The following is a 15,869-nucleotide window of genomic DNA, read 5'->3' as shown; positions in this document are numbered from 1 at the left end:
GTCTAGGCTAGACCCACTGGGATGAATGAAGAAGAAAGAAAACATGGAGGTGACCTTGGGATTGCTCCACCAATAGAAATTTTGCTTGGCCAGATGAGAGACTGGTAAGGCAACATCTGGCCATGGTGAGTTTAAGAAAATGTTTGCGTTTACTTTGATCCCAGGGCCTTCTGTTTCTTCTTCTTGTTTTTTAATTTTTAAAAAGTTATTGATTATTTGAGAGAGTGCATGTGTGGGGGAGGGGCAGAGAGAGAGAGAGAGAGAGAGAGAGAGAGAGGGAGGGAGAGAGAATGCCAAGCAGGCTTGGCGCTGTCGGCATGGAACCCGACGTGGGGCTCAATCCCACAAGTTTGAGATCATGACCTGAGCAGAAACCAAGAGTTGGACGCTTCACCAACTAAGCCACCCAGGCGCCCCGCAGGGCCTTGTACTTCTGATGTAAGAGCCAAGGGGCAGTGCCCTCCAGGTAACTGAAGAAAGAAAACACTGGCTGGAGCATGGGATGGGGTGGAGGAGACCATTCAACTTAAAACTTAAAAGCCAGCTGAACTGTGAGGAGATTTCAGTATCCAAATACACATTAATCTAGGTGACGTTTCATCAGACATTTATTTTAAATATCTTTGTATTTGCCTTGGTATGAGATGGAGCCAGAGGAAGTGTGTTGCCAGTTTAGTGATCCAGCCATATATCAAGACGACCCCAGTGTCTCCGATAGTTTCGTAGTTATCTCATATGACAAGATATTTCAAGCTCATCTTGTGTATTTTATGCCTTAGCCCTGAAGTCATCCAGTGGTTCCCAGAGATCCCCGGTTCCTCTTAGTGGGAAATAATAATTAGAGACCAAAATCTGGGTGTTAGGAGTGCTCATTGATAGTGGCTTGGTGTTAGTGGACAGAACTAGGAAATATGTTACTATGAGTTTTGGGTTCATTTGTTTTTTTAACTACACGAGTTTATAATGACACTTCCAGTCCAACTCAGGACTACAGGGTTTTTACTGTAGCCTTCCTGATCTCACATCTGTTCTTCTTTGACTCATTCTGAAAACCTCTTTCTCAAAACCACCAAAATAATTACATATTGTTTTAAATCTTCAGAATAACAGTGACAAGTTATAAAAAATAATTGTGGAAAAGTTAAAAATTTTCTTTTGCAATTCTTTTTGTCCGTAGGGTTTATGCCATTAGACATGTTCAAATTACTATTTTAAAATAACTTAGAATAGTAGTTATGTCCTAAACCTGAATCAGGGTTATGAGTATTCACTTTGTTTTACTTAAATTTTTAGAGATTGCTATTTTCATTTTAATTTTTTTATAATTATGTAAATTATTTATATGGCTCCAAAGCCAAATCCACAGAATGAGCTACAGTGAGAGAAGTCTGTATTCCAACCCATTGCCCTCCACCTATTTCTTCCTTCTCCCTTGGATAGTAATTTTTTTCCCATTTCACCCTTGCATTAAAAAAAATTATACACACATACAAATGATAAATGATAGCACACTATTTCACACTTTCCTTGGTCTTGCTTCCCCCCTCCCTTAACAATATATTGAATATCATTCCATAGAACCAGATAGAATGTTCTCCTATCCAATGCTCCATTATGAAGTCATACATACCGTTGTTTATTCAACCAGTCACCCTTGATTGAGATTTGGGTTGTTTCCGATCCTTTGCTATTAAAACTATTGCAGCCATATGCATTTGTCTTTTGTATTTTTCCCTTTGTATCTCTGATGCCAATTTTTCCTCCATAGAGATTATACTGCTTTCTGTCTGCAACAGTGTATGAGAGTTCCTATTCCTGAATTAAAGAAGGCCCCTAGTCCTCACATCTGCACACCCACCAGACCCTCGTTTGGAAGGAGATAGAGGCCCGAATGTAGAGCTATGCCACAAGTAGCCCACCTACCTGTCTTGGACTTCTAGCAGTCAACAGCCACCAGCAAGAGATGAAAGACCAGCCAGCTGGATCACTGACTCAGGAGGGATGGAAAGTTAGCTAAGTTTTTGGATAACTTTTAAAAATCATCTTACTTTCATTTTTTTTTTTTTAAGTTTATTCATTCTGAGAGTAAGAGAGAGTGTGCGCGCAGGGGAGGGGCAGAGAGAGGGAGAGAGAAAATCCTAGGCAGGCTCCACACTATCATTGAGAAGCCTGATGCGGGGCTTGAACTCACGAATTGTGAGATCATGACCTGAGCCAAAACCAAGGGTCGGACACTTAACTGACTGAGCCACCCAGGTGCCCCTAAAACAAAATACCACTGCAGAGTTCATAATAAACTTGATGGGTTTACTGGGAATCTAAGTATGTGCCCCAAGAAGGGCCATGAAGAAGCCAGACTTGATTGGGTCACTTTCCACCAGCCACTGCCTCAGCTTTTACCAAGCTCACACTGCAGGGATGGAAAGGTGGACTTTCATGACTTTTACCACGTACCTATGAAAATCTACAGGTTTTTATAAGCAGCATAATATTCCTGAACATCTATTCTGTTGCACGCACTGTTTTAGTTGCTTAGGATACAATGGTTGACAAGATTGACAGAGATCCTGGCTTCATGAAGCTTCCGTTTCAGCAAGTGAGAAGATAATGCACATGAAAACAAGGAAAGTACATCATTTCAAAGAGGGATGCATGCTCTGAAAATAAAAGCAGCAGAAGAGGATGTCGGTATATAGCAAATGTATGCACAAATCCACAGAGACAGGTGATCCATAGAGCCTAGATGTTGCAAACACTGTAATCATGTGTGGCGACAGGGGGATCCCATTTCTCAGTGTTTGGAATTATGACCCAGAATCTTGAGTGTCTGAATGAAGGAGTGATGTAAAGCAAGACGTAGGATGACCACATTGGCTTATGAGCACAAAGGAGAGGCATCTATCTACAGAGAGAACAATGATGCTGACATGGAAAGAGAGGAAACGAAAGACCATGGGCACTCCAGGGGGAGCCTAATTCTGTGTTCTGGTTATTACTGTTGTATAAAATATCCCATTGTGGTATTATGCTCATGGATTCTGTGGGTCAGGAATTCAGAGCACAGGGGGACGGTTTATATTTGCTCCACAATGTCTGCAACCTCCCTCAGTCAGGAGGCCGCCAGGGCCAGGGCTCCAGTTACCTGAAGGGTCATTCACTCACTCACATGTCTGGCCCGGGCTGGGAAACGAAGACTGATGATGACCAGAACAGCCATCCTTGGGCTCTTCGTGTGGCTCAACTTCCTCAGAGTACGGTGGCCTCAATAATCAGACTTCTGACATCGTGGCTCAGAGTTCCTGGTTTCAGTGTTCCAGAAAACAAGGTGTGCATGGCCATTATGACCCAGCCTCACAAGTCACATAGGGTCACCTCTGCCATACTCTGTTGGTTGAAGTAGTCACAAGCAGCCATTGGGTCAAGGGAAGCGCACATGGGCCAGTGAGTCCTCACTGAGTCGAGCTGTGGCAAATTGAGAAGTTTTAAAGGATTTCATGGCCATGTTTTTAAAACTGCCATTTCTAGTTTCCTGTTTAGGATTCTGGTGCCTCACGGGATCTGGCTTCCAGTCTGTGGGTATTATCAGACCGCCCTGTGTCCCTTCAGTCCTCCTTTGCTCAACCTCTTTTGGGTGTCATTTTCAAACAGGTGATCCCAGCCTAAGACACAACTCATACTAAGGTCTTCACTTATATCACAAGGGGGTACCTTCGACAATGGTAGAAACAGCATTGAAGTCCAACGAGCATGGCACTGCATGCTCGCCAAGGTCAGAGGTGGGGGGAGAGAGACCAGTGGAAGGGTCAGGACCAGTTCGTGAAGTTAGCACTTAAAGTGGTTCTTAGCAGAGGAGTTCTAGTGGGAAATGTAGGCCACGTCCTGCCGTATACACTGTCACCAGGAGGATCCCCCACAAAATCCAGCATCGGCAAAGCCACGGAAATGTCTGCTGACTTACAAACGAGACAATATGACTTGGTGAAAATTGGGTTTGGGCTGGTGGAATTTTCTGAATCTGAACACCTTCAAATGATTACTTTTTAGCAATCTGGTTATCTCCAGGAAGCTCTTTAGACTTTTTTTTTTTTTTTTTAACTTAAATTCAAGTTAGTTAACATACAGTGTAGTCTTGGCTTCAGAAGTAGAACCCAGTGATTCACCTCTTACATACAACACCTAGATCATCCCCCAAAGTGTCCTCCTTAATGCCCGTCATCCATTTAGCCCATCCCCCAACCCAACACGTCTCCAGCAGCCCTGTTTCTTCTCTGTATTTGAGTCTCTTATGATTTGCCTCTCTCTGTTTTTATCTTGTTTTTCCTTCCCTTCCTGCTCTATGTTCATGTGTTGAGTTTCCCAAATTCCACATATGAGTGAAATTATATGATATTGGTCTTTCTCTGACTGACTTACTTCACTTAGCATAATACCCTCTAGTTCCATCCACGCTGTTGGAAATGGCAAAATTTCATTCTTTTTCATCGCCGAGTAGTATTCCATTGTGTGTATGTCCCACATCTTCTTTATCCATTAGACATATTTTTTAGGGTGAAAACAGGCTGTATGGTATGTCCACTTGCTTACTTACGTGAGGATTCACAACAGTCACACTGTGACACTTGCACAATGGTCCACCTTCCTTCCCCTTCTAGCTGGCTGAGTCGTCAGACATGTTTCTGAAGACAAAGATCTCTGCATCTCAGATGCATCTGTCCTCCATACCCAAGCTGCCAAGTTCTATCACAGAAAGTTTGTTCCTCACCCCTACCAAGTCCTATGGGTCAAGATCAGTTACCGTACTATTTCCTTCATTCCCGCCTTTGGCCAGTAGGGGGTGGCAGACTTGGCTTGAGGGCTGGGTCTTGAATGCTGGAGGTGAGAACACTGCCCTCTAAGGGGGTCTTTCTCACTCCAGTGCTGGTTTTAGGTGGTTTGGAGTCTGTCCACAGGACATATCTCTGCGGTTACTTGGCCATGTGGAAATTCAACACACTCCATGTTCAATAACAGTCATGGTGTTCTTAAGGCAGCTGGATCTTAGAATGTAACTCCAAGTCCCTAGAGTCTTGAGTGGTCTGGCCCCTGCCGACCTCCTGGACCACTGCTCGTGATACTCCCAAACGCACCTGGCCTCCTTTCTGCCCCTTGACTCTGCCAAGCTCACTCTTGCCTGGGGGCCTTGGATTTGCTGCTTCCTTCCTGCAGTGCTCCTTGTTCAGTCCTCTGTGTGGCATGCCTCAAATGTCCCCTCAGAGAGGCTGTCCCAGCCCCCCCTGCTGGTGCTGCTCACCCCCTGCAGTCCCTCTTGATTATCTTACTCTGTTGTATTTTCTTGAAAAGCTACTATCTGAAATCACTGTGTTTGTTACCCGTTTTTTTCTGTCTCTTCCCACAGCGCAGACCCTGTTGGCTGCCCACCCACTATCCATTTTCCTTTTCCACCTTCCAAAAGGAGCCTGTTTTGTTCAGACCACCTTCCCTCGTTGTTATGGCCTGAACTCTGTTACCCTCTCCCCCCACCCCCCAAATTCTTATGTTGAAGTGCCAATGCCTAGTACCTCCGAATGTGACTGTATTTGGAGATTGGGTCTTTAAAGAGGTAATTAAGTTAAAATGAGGCCATGAGGGTAGGCTCTAATCCAGTATGACTGGTGTCTTTATACAAAGAGATTAGGAAAGAGACACACATACAGGGAAGACCATATGAGAACAGAGGGAGAAGACAGACATCTACAAGTCAAGGAACAAGGCCTCAGAAGAAATCAACCTTGCTGACACCTTGATCTCAGACCTCTAGCCTCCAGAATTGTGAGAAAATAACGTTTTGTTGTTGCATCACGTGGTCTTCGCTACTCTGTTATGGCAGCCCTAGCCAATAAATACAATTCTTATTCCAGCCTGTGTCTTAGGGGAAGGTGGCCACCCACCACCCACCCTCCAGGCTCCAAGGCAACACAGTGAATCATACTTGGTCCTTGAGTGTCAGAGACCCAGACTAGAGCCAGCCATGCACAGCATTCCCCAGGCGAGGGCTACATATCCAGGGATTGTCTGAGGCAGGGTGGAGGGAAGGGCTTTCTTAGGATATGGTTGGAAAGGTCTCTCTTTTGCACTGAATGGGAGGAAATACGTCATCACAGTTGCTGCTGGGAGCCATGTTTTTGACAATGAGAGAAGAGAGTATAAGGGAAAAGCCTCCTGGCTACAAGCAGAGCCAAGGGAAATGGAGTTGGAGTCCCAGTGAAATCGGTCTGAACCTTTCCTCCCCATCTGGACTCCCTGTTATATGAGATCATGTGGTTGTGGTGTAAACGGGGTGGAGATGGAGTTCTTGTTGTTTGGCTCTAACTGGCTTGACTCCCAGCTCCATGAGAGCGGGCATCTTTTCAGCACGCACCTTTCGGGCATCCAGCTTCCAGAACTGTGAAAGGATACATTTCTGCTGTTGTAAGTCACCCAGTCTGTGGTGCTCCGTCACAGCAGCCCCAGGAAACAACTATACCTTATACTCTACAGTCTCCCCTCCAGTTTACACTAGTGACACCCCAGTGTAAACTCCTAACACTCGCTCACTCACACATAAGACCCTGTCAGCTGCCGAGGGTCAGTCCTCTCACCTGCTGAGGGAGGGGTCATCTCCAGCCTGGAGAACATGGACAGCCACTATCCAGCAAGCATATACTTCTCTTCACCACATCCTGACCCAGCCATTCTCTTCTTGGTCAATAATCTTGACTCACTTAAGAGTGATAAAGATCATCACTTTATTACTGTAATTGCTAAACTTAGAGTCCCAGAAGAAGGTCTCTTGCAAGGAGTACAAAGTCACACTGGAGACATTCTGGAGTGCTCGCTTCGGCAGCACATATACTAAAATTGGAGACATTCTGGAGATTGATTTTCAAACTTTTTCCCTTTCTTTTCTTTCTTTCTTTCTTTCTTTCTTCTTTTTTTTTTTTTTTGCAAGAGAAATTGGCTAAGGTTCTAACTAGTAATGACATAATTCTACTTCTTTCCGCAGTACCAGCCGAAACAAAGGGCTCAATCAGCATATTTCATAAAGAGAGTCATTGACTCCAAGAATAAGGAAGGAATTTGGACTCTTAATCCTAACCCTGGATTAGCCTAGAGGACTGGAAACAAAATCAAAGCCACTCTCCCCTCGGGGTGTGCCCCTCCCTGCCCTCCCCCCACCCCCCCCGCCCTCCCCTGTCCCCCCAGGATTCCCACAGGATTCGGCTGGCTCTGCCAGCGTTCAAGCACTCCTGTGACAGTCTCTGTTTTCGTTAACATCAGGTGACCCTGCAGAGCAAGTGGGGGACTTGATTACAGGCCAGTTGTGCCCTAAGAACCAGACGCATGGCCTGCATTTCCTTTTCCTCTTATACAAACAGAAGAGTATGACTTCTAATCTAGATCAAAAGTGAGGCAAAACACACACAGATGGGAATTCCACAGAAATTCGTCCCAGGCCAGGCAGGAGGCCCTGAATCGGAGACACGTCCCTGGCAGTCTCCACCGGCACTACAACACACAGCTCCCCCTCTCACGGCTGGCGGGGGACACAGCCTAGCATTCCCCCATCTCTCCCTCTTGCCCCGCTCTCTCCTTGATAAAGAGTAAAAAACTGACGGGATGCCTGAGTGGCTCAGTCAGTTAAGCGTCCGACTTCCGCTCAGGTCATGATCTCACCGGTTATTGAGTTCAAGTTCCGCGTCGGGCTCTATGCTGACAGCTCGGAGCCTGGAGCCTGCTTCGGATTCTGTGTGTGTGTGTGTCTCTCTCTCTGCCCCTCCCTCCTCATGCTCAGTCTCTCTCTCCTTCAAAAATAAAATATTTTTTAAAATTAAAAAAAAAAAAGTGAAAAACTGCTCTGCCACCAGCCAGGCTGTGGGGGAGAACCAGGAACTAAAACAGAAACCACAACTTCCCAAAATGCAGTGCCCTACGACTCACATAACCCTTTTACTGCATCCATCCAGAGCATGCACGCCACACAGTGTCCCGGTGTAAACTCCTAACACTCGCTCCCTCATAGATAACACCCTGGAAGCAACTCTCTAGTTGAGAAAATCTGACCCACCCTTGCCAAGACCATCCCATGACTCACCCCGGTCTCCAGAACAGATTATCTTTCCCTAACTCCCTCCTGTTGACGTGGCCCCCAGCCCCCTGAAATGCAATCCCTCTCTTGCGGCAAATCATAAACCTGGCATCGTTGACTCTAAGTGGGTTCCGGGTGGTCTTTGACTGACAGGCATCAGCTCTCAACTTGAGCAACCAGTGGTCTCCCCTGTGGTCCCTGGACCTACTGGTGTGCGGTGCGCAACATTGAACGCGTACTAGGTGGTTGGGGGTGGCACTCATTAAGAGTCTCAAGTCTGGGGGGGCTACTGGGTGGCTCAGTCAGTTAAGCATCTGACATCAGTTCAGGTCATGATCTTAACGATTCATGAGTTCGAGTCCCGCATCAGGCTCTGTGCTGACAACTCGAATCCAGGAGCCTGCTTTGCATTCCGTGTCTCCCTCTCTCTCTGCTCCTCCCCTGCTCATGCTCTGTCCCTCTCAAAAATGAATAAACATTAAAATTTTTTGTTTTAAGAAGAGCCCAGAGGCTGGAAATGAGGAGGAGGATGGGCTGCTCAGGAGGAACTGTGTAAAGGCTCGAAGACACCTCACATGTGCATGTGAATGTCACACACAGATCTTCCATTACGATGGGGTCATGTCCCTGTAAGCCCATCGTAAGTTGACAATATGGTGAATCAAAATGCATCTAATGCACCTAACTAGAACATCATGGCTTAGCCCAGCCTACCTTATATGAGCTCAGCACACTTTAGCCTACAGTTGGGCAAAATCATCTAACACAAAGCCTATTTGATAACCAAGTGTTAAACCTCTTTGAACACGGTACTGAACATAAAAAATGGAAGGGCTATACGGGTACAGCATGGCCGTGAGTGTATTTGTTGTTCACCTTGGTGATCGCGGGGCTGGGACTGGGAGCTGTGGCTGGCGGCGCTGCCCAAAAGGACCAAGAGAGGATCATATTGCATATTGTTAGCCTGGGAAATGATCAAAGTCCAAAATTCTAGGTACAGTTTGTACTGAGTACCACTTCTGCACCATGATAAAGTCGCAAAAACGTGAAGTCGAACCACTGTAAAGTCAGGACCATCTATGCCGGGAGGCATGTGTGCACTTCCCCCCCCCCCCCCTTCCTCTCTCAGCTGCCTTCCTCCATTTCTGCCTCTGCCTGGGGCTTTCTTGAATTACCTGAGAAGGACACACCAACCCCATCAATGTTGTTCCATGGTTTGACCTCTACCACTTCAAGGCTTGACATTTAGAAATTCCTTTTTATTCTTTCACCTAAAGGTCTGTTTTCATACAGTTGGGGAACAAAAAGCAGTGCCCCTTTAAGGTTTGAATATTTTAATAATTTAACGAACACTGAGTGAGGGTTCTTCTATGTGCCTGATCCTTCAGGGAATACCACCTTGAACAAGACAGAGACATTGAATACCCTTGTGTTGCTTCCAGAATAGAGAAGGCAATTTAAGACGAGGGGTTCGAGGGCTGCTAGACCTAGAAGAGGGTGGAGGGTGAAGGGCACCTTGCCTGATGTTCACTAAAGCTGTCCCCTGGTGACAGAGGAGATGTGGGCGAGGCCTCAGAGGAAAGCAGACCAACAAGGCGACTGACACCTGCAGGTGCTACTGAGGTCGTGAACCCCCATCTTCCAATCCTGGATTCTGACCTGGGGCGTTGAACAAAGGAGCCTTGCCGATTCCAGGGCAGGCCCAGGAGGCCTGTCACGATGCTTCATGCAGCTCCCACACCATGGCCTTGTTACAGCCCGGTGGAGATTTGACAAAACAGAGGCCCCATGGGCACCAGCGGTGTCTCCTCATTTGTTACAGGGCAATCTCTTCTCTGTCTTGCCTCTCGGCTCCCAGACAGAGGGGCCTGCACATCCCATTGAGAAAGTCAGGGTCATTCTTTTCCTTTTGCTTTCTCCTGGTACGGATTTAGCCGGAGGTGCATCCCAAAGAACACAGCCCCGCAGAACTGCTGGCAGGCTGGGGCAGCAGGGGCCAGGGCAGGCTGGCCAGGTTTCTGCTTCCTGCGGTGCCTTGCACATCATCTCCCCCCGGCTCGGGGAGAACACAGAACCCTTCACAGCGGCACAAGGACAGGCATTCAGACTCCGAGACAATCAGGAATTCACTGGGACCAGGTTTTCCTTCTTCGTGGACCGAAATGACTGTTTTATGGGCATTTGGCTGAAATAAGGAGCATTTCTGTTGATTCCGGGTTCACCTCACTGAGTTCAGCTACACGAGGAAGTTTAAATTGGCCTGCAGTCCGTGGGCATACAGAAAAGCTTGAAAAGAGCTGGTGTGTCAGCAGATATGGGGCTGAATCACAAATTTGTTCAGGAAGTCCAAGATTAAAGCCCAGTTTATATTATTATGTAACAAATATACCTGCCAAGCAACACATGCAGGCAAATAAATTTGAAGTATTTTTGCATAGGACACAGCTGGGATATAGAACTAGTATTTATCTTAGACTTATGCGAATGGCAAATAAGACCACTTCTGTGGAACTCCTAAAACAGGCAGTTAAGTTTTTGGAACTGGAGTGAAGGGCCTGAATACTCACAAACAAGGAGCATCCTGCCAGAAAGACGAGTCCCTGGACAGGGAGGCAGGAAAGGGGGAATTCTGAAATAAAAGGACTATAAGCTGGCACACATTCAGTCTTTATACCAGTCACAAGTAAGTATTTCTGAAGTGCAGATGTGAGGGGGGAAAAAATGTATTATGATGTCAAACAATACTTAAAAGTGAACCAGCGTTTCTACTTCCGGAATGGCAGACCAAGGATCTCTGAAAATCCACCACCCCATAAAAGGCATGAGAGAAATGGCAAAGACAGTCAAAACCAATTTTTTCAGGTATCTGGAAATTAAAGGCTTACGACAGAGAATTTACTCAAGAAAGACAGATGAATCTTGTTAAAATGACTTGTGGCAATGACTTGCCCTAATCTCATTCTCCTCTCCCCAGCTCCAGAGTAGCCTTGAAGATCAACAGCCCACAACTATAGTAACTGTGAAAACCGGTATCCTAACCATAGTGGTCTTCCGAGAGGGGAGGACAGATTCAGAGCTCCTCAAAAGCCCCATTCCCCCCAGACTATCACATTTTTGTAACTTTTTTTGAGTTTATTTTTGAGAGAGAGACAGAGACAAAGAGAGGGGCAGAGAGAGGGAAATATAGAATCTGAAGCAGACTCCAGGCTCTGAGATGTCAGCACAGAGCCTGATGCGGGGCTTGAACTCAGGAATGGCAAGATCATGACCTAGGCTGAAGTCGGATGCTTAACCAACTGAGCCACCCAGGCATCCCCAGACTGTCACTTTTTGATCTGCAGGACAGTTCACACTATATTCTCAGGGCCTGTTTTCATCTGACCAGGCACAATAGCAGTAAGCACATTCAGCACCTACATCTCAGATTATGAATACTATTCTATTAGAAGGAATCTGGGCCCCTTTGAGAAATGGCTGATGTGAGGGCTCAGGTGGGAACATACAAAATGAGCCTGGACCACCTGTTCCAAGTTCATCCAAGTGGTTGGCAGAATTCAATAACTTGTGGTTTTAAGACTGAAGTTCTCATTTCTTCCATGTCATTTGAAGGTTGTTCTCAGCTCTAGATACATGGCCCTCTCATAACATGGCAACTCATTTCTTCAAAGCCAGTAAGAGAAGTTCCGTTCCAATCTTTGGCCTTAGGAAGGCCCCAGTCTCTTTTATGGGTTCATCTGATTATACCTTAGGCCTACTTGGGAATCATCTCCCTCTTGATTAAATTCCAAACCAACTGACTTAAGACCCCAATTATACCAAAGATAAAACCACTTCATCTTTGACATATAATAAAAGATAAGCATGGGAGTAAAATCCATCGTATAGTAATGCCCACAGAGGGAAGTGATTAAACGGGTGGTGTGCACCAAGGGCAAAGGATCTTGGGAGCCATCTGAATTCTGCCTACCACTAAGGGGGCAGGGGAAGTTGGGAGACATGGAACCACTCTTTTTCACACAAAAAACTTTTTATGTTTTCATAATTTATTAATCCAAAATAAATTTCCTAACAACTTATGTCACAATAAACTTTTGACTATACGCACATATAAGTTCAATTAAAAAATTACATTCAATCATACACGAATGTCACTAATAAGATCCACCATTTTTTATGTACCAGTAAGAAAAAATAACCTGCCGAGTAAAATGTGATATTCCACCAGCTGTAAAATACATTCCAATTTCAGAGATGTTAACTATGAAAATGCATATCCCAGAATGACACACAGCAACTAAAGATATGGCTATTTTTTCTTATTTTATTTTTAAGTAATGTGAAGAGTGTTGCAAATTTCACAGGAATCAGTATCACTTTGAGCTGAGCTGGGAATCTTACCCTTCCCAACTCAACATATACATTCTCTCCTTTGCTTTAAATAGATCTTTTCCTTCCCAGTTTCTGCTCCATGCTGGGAACAGAGCACTCCCTACTGTCCTGTTTCCTCCTTTCTCACACCCATTTCTTACTCTCTCCTGTCTGCAGGAACAGAGACAGGAAACACAGTCTTCAAGGAAGAAGGTGACTGGAGAGAAACACGAACTTTGGACAGACAAATGGAGGTTTGATTCTTGGCTCACATTTATTAGCTTGCCCTTGACTGTAGGTAACAGAGAACCCAAATCAAAATGGCTTAAAAGAGTAAAGAAAATATGTTGAGGGGCGCCCGGGTGGCCCAGTCGGTTAAGCAGCCGACTCTTGATTACGGTTCAGGTCATGGCCTCACAATTCATGAGTTCGAACCCCACACTGGGTTCTGCACTGACAGTGCTGAGCCGCCTGCTTAGGATTCTGTCTGCCCCTTTCCTGCTCGCGTGCTCTCTCAAACTTTAAAAAAAGGAAAAGAACATATGTTGAATTACTCATGTGGCATAACACAAAATCTGAAGGTTGGGATCTCCTAAGGCTGGTAGATTCCATGCTTCAGCTGCTATCAAGAACCCAGCTTCTTCCCAACTTCCTTCTGTGTCACCTTCAGCTGGTTAGCTAGCTCCCCTTGAGGTCATAAGGTGGCAGCATCAGTTCCGGGTGTCATATTTATTTATTTATTTATTTTTTCAACGTTTTTTATTTATTTTTGGGACAGAGAGAGAGACAGAGCATGAACGGGGGAGGGGCAGAGAGAGAGGGAGACACAGAATTGGAAGCATGCTCCAGGCTCCGAGCCATCAGCCCAGAGCCTGACGCGGGGCTCGAACTCATGGACCGCGAGATCGTGACCTGGCTGAAGTCGGGACGCTTAACCGACTGCGCCACCCAGGCGCCCCCCGGGTGTCATATTTAGACATGGCAATGTCGAACCTCCTTCTTGTGTACCTCAACAAATGATAACTTTCCCAGAAGTGTACCAGAGGACATGTTATCATATTTCAAGCCTAAACCAACTACTGGCAAAAATGGCATTTCCATTAGTGTTTTTCAACCTTGGCTATACTTTAGAATCACCTGGGAGCTACTGAAATTCTCACGTTCACACCCCAGGCCTCCCTGTAACCCTATCCCCTGCCAAAAAAATTCAGAATTTCTGGGAGTAGTCCCCAGGCATCAGTTAGTTGTTTTTTTGTTTTTGTTTTTTAAGTTTTCCTTTTAAAAAGAATTCAATGAGAAGCCAAGGTTGAGAACCACAACTTCAGATTCTTGTTGATACAACTCGAAGGGTTGAAGTCAGAGCCCACCATCTACAAACCACAGATGATGTTATGGAGGAAGGAACGACACCCAAGCAAAACTAAAATTCTGTTAAGAAGGGGAGGGGCGCCTGGGTGGCTCAGTCGGTTAAGCGGCCGACTTCGGCTCGGGTCATGATCTCGCGGTCCGTGAGTTCAAGCCCCGCGTCGGGGTCTGTGCTGACAGCTCAGAGCCCGGAGCCTGTTTCGGATTCTGTGTCTCCCTCTCTCTGACCCTCCCCCGTTCATGCTCTGTCTCTGTCTCAAAAATAAATAAACGTTAAAAAAAAAAGTTTAAAAAAAAAGAAGGGGAGAAAACACATGTAATGGTATGCAACTAAGTATATAAGCTATGGATACTCAAGGCAGGTAACGCCTTCTTACAGACATGGTTTCCTCAGCTACCATTGCTATAATAATCCCTATTATAGGGTTGTAATGGGTACTGAAAAGGATTTCATATATATAATCCTAACATTCAGCAGGTGTTTAACCTGAGATATTCTGATCTCAGTAAACTCCAAATGTGTCATTTGTGCTTCTAATTGGCAGTATGAGCCCCATATTCCTTAGGCCAGATCACCAAATCACATGATATTCTGACCTCAACAAGCAACAGCTCAGAAGAAATCTTTGAATGCAACCCCCCCTCCCCCAATGGTTATACTTATCAAAACCAGTCAGTGAACTGAGACACTTGTGCTAGAAGTCAGGAAACCTTAATAGGTTCTTAATAGACAGGGACAAGTCATTTAACATCTGTGAGTCCTAATTCCTTAAATCCTAAAATTGTATTAAGTCAAAACACCAAAAGACTACACACTCAACTTCTAGTGTCTTACCATCTGAAAAAAATTGAGTTTTACAGTCTTGTGGCTTTTAGTAACTGACCACAAAAAAAAAAGTTATATGAAACCTGTTACACAGAATCTTAGAAATAAAAATTTTGTTCACTTTACTTAGTGATTTCCACAATGAGGACTCACATAAGAACTGTTTACATGAATTATTAGAAGAGGTGAGGTTTTTACATATCACCTCCTTTCTGATCAAAAGAGGTCAAACAGGTAACCACTTTATCTTTTCTGTTTTGGCTCCAAAAAAGATCAGAGATAAATTTAATATAGCCATGTGAATCATGATGGCCAAATGATACAGAAATCCATGTACAGACTTTCCTATTACAACTCTCTTATGTACATTTCTTCTGGTCCATATTTTTAACTGATGATGGCTTAAAATTTTTAATTTTTATTTTAAGTAGGCTCCATGCCCAATGTGGGGCTTGAACTCACAATCCTGAGATCAAGAGCTGCATGCTCTACTGACTGGTCCAGTCAAGTCACTCCAAACTATGGTTTTAGTATTCATGTATCTGCTTGGAGCTGCATCAAGGTTCACTGACGTTTACTTCACAGAAGAAAACCAAGAGGAGCAGTGAGGAGAAGGCAGCAGCAACTAAACGTGGTATGGCTGAGATGGCCATACGACAAAGCATTGAAGACCTGGAAGACGAATGGATCTTGATTCAGACTACACGTGGGCAGGGATGGCTGAAGCAGGACACTGGGAAATGGGCTCTAACTGAGGAAAAGAGAGTAACTAGAGAGAAGTAGTAGAAAATGGAGGCAGGAGATTTCGCTGGAAGGTGCTATAATAACTCAGATAGAAGAGACTCACAGCCTAATGACTCCTTTAGGTACAAAGGGCACATCAGAGAGAACTGGCTCTCCTCAACCTGATTTAACAGAAGTGAAGAGATTTCATGGACACAAATACGTCTGCCTCTCCAAAACAATGGCTGTTAAATAAGAGCTTAAAAAATGTTCATTTGAGAGTGCATGCACATACACATACATATGGGGGAGGGGCAGAGAAAGAGAGAGAGGGAGAGATTCCCAAGCAGGCTCGGTGCTGTCAGCGCAGATCCCGACACGGGGCTTGAACCCATGAACCGTGAGATAATGACCTGAGCTGAAATCAAGAGGTGGATGCTCAACTGACCGAGCCCCCCAGGCGCCTATAAAATAAGAGCTTTT

At 45.2% G+C, this 15,869-nt stretch overlaps 1 protein-coding gene across 4 annotated transcripts in view; it reads right to left on the bottom strand.

Annotated features, from left to right (window-relative positions):
• Positions 1-12,961: 12,961 nt before the first annotated feature.
• The window catches only part of ZC3H8 (zinc finger CCCH-type containing 8), a 30,773-nt gene continuing 27,865 nt past the window's right edge, over positions 12,962-15,869 (bottom strand). For 2 of the 4 annotated variants that reach the window (XM_042933039.1, XM_042933043.1), the window contains exon 9: positions 14,091-15,335. The gene's annotated coding sequence lies outside the window, so the exon portion shown is untranslated. Of the gene's footprint in view, positions 12,992-14,090; positions 15,336-15,869 lie in introns of those variants that run through there. The other 2 variants (XM_042933044.1, XM_042933041.1) reach the window with 2 other exon arrangements.

This window comes from Panthera leo, chromosome A3 (genome assembly GCF_018350215.1).
Source record: "Panthera leo isolate Ple1 chromosome A3, P.leo_Ple1_pat1.1, whole genome shotgun sequence".
NCBI lineage: Eukaryota > Metazoa > Chordata > Mammalia > Carnivora > Felidae > Panthera > Panthera leo.
This window is presented reverse-complemented; position numbering and strand designations above follow the sequence as displayed.